Below are 7,483 nucleotides of genomic sequence, written 5' to 3' on the forward strand. Positions count from 1 at the left end.
ACTCCGCCCGTCACTGCATATCTCTTAGAACCTTCACAGCGTGCGCCCCGCTACTTAAACGGCGGTTTGATTACACCAACAGCAGAGTAACACCTGGTACGACGCCGAGTGCCGCCACACCACTGCAGTAAAAGACGCAGCATACAAAGCCACACTGCGGTCCGGCGCAACGCGTGCCACGATGGAGCGATATCGCGAGCTGAGGAGAGAAGAGGGGCGTATTTCAGGCGCAAGAAACGGAATGTGGAAAGACGTGAGTTAGAAGAGCTTGAGATGCTAGGCGACAGGAACATGGCCCGAAAATGTTTGCAAAATGCCAAGCGCCAGACCAAAGATGTTAAGACCGGGGCCAGCTTCTGCAAAGACGGAACCAACGACCTGGTTGCGGATGACCCAGGCACTCTTAGGTTATGGAGAAATCACTTCTCCCAGTTGCTTAATAGTAGATGTATCAGCGTAGATGGCGATGTAAATACCGATACCCCAGTCGCTGATGATGAAATCATCGTGCCTTCACCCGACCTAGATTAAGTGCGAACATTCATTATATATATATATATAATTTGTGCATACACTCTTTTTGGGTGTTTGGCCGAGCTCCTCCTCCTATTTGTGGTGTGCGTCTTGATGTTGTTCGACAAAAGGAGGGACCTACAGATTCAAGCCCACTCCGAGCGGCAGATATTTTTATGAGGAGCTTTTTCATGGCAGAAATACACTCGGAGGCTTGCCATTGCCTACCGAGGGGCGACCGCTATTAAAAAAAAATGTCTGAATTTTGGTCTTTCTCCGAAATTGGAACCTACGTTCTCTCTGTGAATTCCGAATGGTAGTCACGCACCAACCCATTCGGCTACGGCGGCCGCCATTCATTAGGCGACTCAAAAACAACAAAGCCGCTAGAGCAGACGGGCTTCCCGCCGACTTGCAGGATATGGTCGGGTGAGAGGATGCCAAGCGAACGGAACCTGAGTGTGCTGTGTCCACTACATAAGAAGGGTGATCCTGCAATCTGTGCTAATTACCGCGGGATAAGCCTGCTTAACATCGCATACAAGGTCCTGTCGAGCGTATTGTGTGAGAGAATGAAGCCCATGGCCAACAAACGGATTGGACCCCATCAGTGCGGCTTTACACCTGGAAAGTTCATCATAGACCAAATCTTCACAATACGCCAAATTTTGGAGGAAACCCATGAAAAACCTCTTCGTCGATTTCAAGGCTTTTGATTGCACGGATAGGAATCACCTCTGTGTCTGAGTTATGTATCCCCGCAAAACTAATACTGGTGTGCAAGATGACGTTGCGCGCTACCACAAGCGCCGTCAGAACTTGAAGTAACCTCTCCGAGCCGTTCGATACCAAGCGAGGTTTCAGACAAGGCGATTCTCTATCTTGTGACTTTTTCAACCTCTTACTGGAAAACTCTTTCGCGCTGCCGAGCTGATCCGCACTGGTATTACCTTTCATGAGAGTACCATGCTACTAGCACATGCTGACGACATCGACATTATCGGCGAAACCAACCGCGCTTTATGCTCGGCATACTCTAGTTTAAAGAGAGAGCCGAGAAATGTGGGTCTTGCGGTGAATGAGGGTAAAACAAAGTACCTGCTGTCAACACTCAGGAAGTCTTCGCGTTTTGGACAATATGTCAGTGTTGATAACCAACAATTCGTAATTGAGAAGGACTTGTCTACCTTGGGACCAGTATTAATAACAGAAATACCGTCAGCCTGGAGAACAAACGGAGAATAACTCTTGCCAACAGGTATTTTTTTGGACTCAGCAGGCAACTTAGAAGTAGAGCTCTCTGGAAGGAATAAGCTGGTACTCTACAAAACGCTCATCATTCCCGTCCTAATACATGGCGCAGAAGCATGGACGATGTCAACAGCGGACGAAAAAGTTGTGGGAGCCTTCGAGAGAAAAATTTTACGTAAGATCTTTAGCCCCCTCCCCGTTAGTGAGGAGTACCGCGACCGGTGAAACAGCGATTTGTATGAGCTATATAGAGACATGTCCATAATTAATCGTGTAAAAATACAGCGGCTACCCTAGCTTGGTCATTGACGAAAAAGGTCTAAAATATGAAGACATGCAAAAGTTAATAAAAAAAATTACGCTCGATCCAATAATAGAAGAGAATAAATCAAATGTAAGAAATTTCATAGTAAATTATCAGATGGAGACAATGTCATAAATACTTATATATTTGTAGTAACAACAATTGCTATTATTGATGTGTTCATGTGATGGCGACGCAGTATGAAGGAATCCTGTAATGAAGAATCCTCCACGGTCGCTCCGATGATATTTTGATTTCATTTTGACAAAGGGAAAGAAAAAAGTGTATCAGTATGTTGTTATCAACACTTTATTTTGCATTGCGATACACATAAGATACATACAATAATACACATACTACTGTGGGCAAAAAGTATGGTGAATTTGGTTGTAAAATGAAAAATCTTTATTTATTCTTGTAAATTAATTTCATCCCCTTCAAAATAACCCCTCTCGATGAAATACACTTATGCAAACGATTTTTCCAATCCCCGAAACATGCCAAATAGTCCATTTCCGATATAACCATCAGCACCTTCTCCGATTCAGCATTTATCTTCTCAATCGACTCGAACGTCGTTCTCCGGAGTGGTCTCTTGAGTTTTGGGAATAGCCAAATCAGGCGAATACGGTGGTTGCGGAACGATATGCGTAGAATTTTTGGCGAAATGGTCACGAAGAACGAGTGCAGTGTGAGACGGTGCATTATCATGATGCAAAAACCAAGAGTTGTTGGCCCATAATTCTGGTCTTTTTAGACGAATTGCTTCATGTAAACGACGCATAACGCTCAAATAATATTCCTTATTAACAGTTTGGCCAGGTGGCAGGAGCTCATAGTGCACCTCACCATGAAAATCGAAAAAAACTGTCATCATGACCTTCATTTTTGAACGACTTTGACGTGCTCTTTTCGGTCTGGCCTCGCCTTTAGCACGATATTCGCTTGATTGGTCGGTTGTTTCAGGGTCGTAAGCATAAATCCAAGTCTCATATCCCGTAATGATGCATTTGAGCTTGTCCTGATAGTCTGAAAGCATTGTTTCACACACATCAACGCGACTACTTTTTTCCAAGAAATTGAGAGTTTTCGGTAACAAACGAGATATGACTTTTCTAAGGTCCAAATGGTCTTTCAAAATGGTTTTCACAGATCCTTCTCTTTGAAGTCTTTGCACCACTTATAAACATTTTTCTGCGACATGGTCGAATCACTAAATGCCTTCTGCAACATTCTAAACGTTTCCGCAGCCGAAATTTCATTCCGCATAATATATACTGATATTACTGATAATGACATTCACATGAAAGTTGGCCCAGATGTTATTAACAGTGCTGCCAACTCATGAAAAATATAATATAACTAGAGCGAAATTTTAATCCCGCGAAGTTTGATAAATAAATTCACCTTACTTTTTGCCCACAGAGTTATATGTTAAAATATACTCACCTTTCGATGGCTGAAACGTCCTTATCTTCTAGTCTTCTATTTGGAAGTGATACTAATTTTAAATTTTACAACGAAAGTAATCACGCCGAGGAGTGTTTAACACAGTTAACGTTTTAACTGTTCAGCGACTGGAAACGGTTGTTTGCAACAGTTGGTAGGTGTTAAGCCAGATTCTGGCAAAATATTCTAATAGAATAATGTAATGTAAATTAGAATAGAATAAATTAATTAATATTGAATTTAAATAATGAAATTGTATTAAAGCTTAATATTAAGCTATTTTATATTTTTTATTTATAAGTATATAGTACACTTTACTGTTTTTCGCTGTCGCTATTTCTTTACCTGTTTCTATTTACTTCCGAGCATTGACTCTATTCCTACAGCTATACTTTCCGTTCTTCCTATTTCTATTTACTTAACTGCATACTCTCTCTAACTCTCCACATACTGTTCTTCCATTTCCGCTATTTCTTGTATCTTAGTTTTAGGCCTAATATAAACAATTTAAATATCTTCACAAAACAGTGAAGAATTTTCATGGCGCCCGAGCAGGGACAGTAGTGCGAAAGTGGTAAAAAACAAAGTGATAGTGTCAAAAGACCACATGTTGGCAATTTGTGCATAACTAATAATTAAATAATTTGTAATAACTAATAATTAAATTAAATAACCAACCAAATAACTAAAAGAATATTGCCTGCGCGGTCCGTTTACAAGAAAAACCAAAAGTCGTCTCGCAAAAAAAAAAATAAAAAATAACAAAACAGACAAACAGACAACCAAACTAATATACACATATATATATGCATATATAAAAACTAGTACAGTGACTTGGAAAGTGCAGTAACGGAAAAAGTGCAGTGACAGTGAGCCCCCAAAAACCAAAACAAAAAAAAAAAAAAAGTAAAAATTGTTTGAAAGTGCAATAAAATAATTATACACATTTAATATAAATAAAATAAAATATTTATATTCGACAGTTCACCAACTGTTCACTACCAATATCCACCGTTACATAGGACATGACCTGCAACTGTTGGGCCTGCCAAAGGGAAGTTGAAGCTGGAAACAAACCAGTCCACGATAAACAGGTATTGAGTGCGAAAAATTGAAGCTAGAAATTGGCTTTGTGATTGACCGAGATTATTACAGTTGCAAATAATCGTCTCACAGTACAAGGGCTTCAATTGGCATCTCGTGTATCCATTTCTTATATGCAAATAAACTTATATACTTATATATATACATATCTATATACATATACATATACTGCCTATGAAGTGAAGGATACAGTGGGACCCGAGGTAGAGGAACTTATTTGTCGCCAAATAATTTGCGAGTACTCTTTTTCGGTTTATTTTCGGGATTTTTTCAAAAAATCAAACGAAATTGCGGTTTCTTAATCAGCCGCAATATTTTCAAAAAAAAATTTTTTTTTTTTTTCGATAATACAAATTTTGTTTGAGCAAATTTTGAGTTCGCTGCTTATTTTCGTTGGGTCTGGTCAAGTTTCAGCTATTATATACCTATTTCAGTATTTATCGCTTTCGTTTTCGTTTTCGTGCTGACAAACTTCCAGAACCGTTTTCATTTTACAAAAGCCACATGCTAAAGCAGCGAACTTTAATCTCAAAACATGAGTAAACCAAAGTCGGCTATTTCAAGTCTCTCTCCAAGTAAGGAGATGATGGACTTAAAGTCTTTAAAGCGCCAGAGAACTGTTGCAAAAACCAGCATAGTGCGCATAAAAACGGGTCTCCTTGAAAAGACCATGTCGCTAGATCCAATCGAATTGGAGTGCCGACTCGACATATTGAACTCCCATAGCGAAAAACTCATGAAATGTCTGTCGAAAATTGAGGAAATCGACGAAGAAGACATTGCCTGTGGAGAGTTAGAGGACTAAATTGTAGAAACAAAGTCCATTCTAGCGAGAAATAAATCGTCAATTGCCGAAACATCTTTTCCTGCACCTCACAGCTCGCGACTACCAAAAATGTCGTTACCTACGTTCAAAGGAGAATATTCCGAGTTTCAAAACTTTATGAGTCGGTTTGAGAGTTTCGTGCACAATGATCCCACAATCCCGGATATTGAAAAATTTAATCATTTAGTATCATGTCTATCCGGTGAAGCCTTAGGCACAGTGAAGTCCTTCCAAATGTCGGAAGAAAATTATCCAAAGGCGTTGGCAAGTTTGAGAAAGGTGTATGACAATAAGTGCCTGATATTCTTTAATACAGTGTCTAAACTTTTTGAATTGTCAAAAATCCAAAGGCCTTCTGCGTCGTCTTTGCGATCAATGATTGATACAGTGTCTGCAGTATATGACTCCCTCTTATCGCTGAGTGGCGATAAACTTATTTCAAATGCGAAGTTGGTTCACATAGTCATGTCGAAGGTTGATCCCACTACTCGGTCAAAGTGGGAGGACAACTTGACTAAAGCTGCCGCTTTGGGCTGAGTGTGAAGCTATGCTAAACAAGAGATACCAGCATTTATCAGCTGAAGAAGCTTCCTCATCCCAACAAAGGCCAAATAATGAAGATACGCGGCAGAAAACAAAAAATCAACAACTGCGACACTCAAAGACAACATTTATCGCGACGAATTCCAAACTGCCGACTTGCCTTCACTGTGGTTCTAAGGATCATTATTTGACAGCTTGTCCAAAATTCCAAGCGCTTACTGCACTTAAAAGATTTGAATTAGCAAAATCTATTTCCCTGTGCATAAATTGCTTGCGCAAGGAACATACGGTCTCAAAGTGCAAAGCAGATCGCTGTGGTGTATGCAACCGTTCGCATCACACCATGTTGCACCAATATCCGATCTCCTTTGAGACCGAGCCGCAACCTTCGACGTTACAGGCCATGCATATTAGCAGCCTGTCTGACCGAGTCATGTTAGCTACAGCCGTTGTTAATGTAAAGGCCAGCTCCGGTGTTTACGTGTAAGCGCGAGCTCTACTTGACTCCGGTTCTAAAGTCAACTTTATAACCGAAGAGCTTATGCAGAAATTGCGAATCCGAAAAGAAAAATTCGCTCTAAATATAGTTGGAATTGGCAATCCAAATAAAAGGGTCCAAGGTAAACTAAAAACCTATATAAAATCGAGGATCAACAATTTTGAGTTTTCGGCGGACTTTTGGGTAATGCGTTCGATATCAGTCAATCATCCAGATCGGACTGTAAACACAAATGGCTGGAAAATCCCACATAATATTGAACCAGCTGACACAAGTTTCTACAAGTGTCATAAAATAGACATACTTTTAGGAGCTGAAATATTCTTTGATCTGTTATCGGTGGGTCAGATCAGAACCAGCCCAAGGCAGCCAACGCTGCAAAAAACTGTGTTAGGCTGGATAATTTCAGGCAAGTATGCCACAAATAATAGCTCCAGTGCCCAAGTAAGTAGCACATTATGTCAATTTGAAGAAAGCGTTGCTAGCATTGATACTACAATCCGAAAATTCTGGGAATTGGAAGAAATACCTGCACAAGTAAATTTCACACGACTGACTCCAGAGCAGGCAAAATGTGAGGAATTTTTTTCGAAAACCCCACAGGTTTTACCATGTGGAAGGCTTCAAGTCAGACTGCCTTTCAAAACCGACCGTAAATTACTCGGACATTCGTATGAAACCGCAGCTCGGCGGATTCCTAGGATTCGATTCGATATTCGAGTCGAATATCGAATAGTTCGAAATATTCGAATAATTCGAAATATTCGAATAGTTCAAAATACTCGAATAATTCGAAATATTCGAATAGTTCGGAATTTCCGAATAGTTTGAAATATTCGAATAATTCGAGCGATTTGAATTATCCGAAGAAATAAAATCCTAAACAGGTTATTCTATTATAGTAATTCTACATAATAAAAATAAAATAAATTTTCTATCATTTAATTATCGTTGAATATAACATTTATCAATAACATTTTGAACAATATAAATA

The sequence above is a fragment of the Anastrepha ludens genome, chromosome X (genome assembly GCF_028408465.1).
Source record: "Anastrepha ludens isolate Willacy chromosome X, idAnaLude1.1, whole genome shotgun sequence".
Lineage (NCBI taxonomy): Eukaryota > Metazoa > Arthropoda > Insecta > Diptera > Tephritidae > Anastrepha > Anastrepha ludens.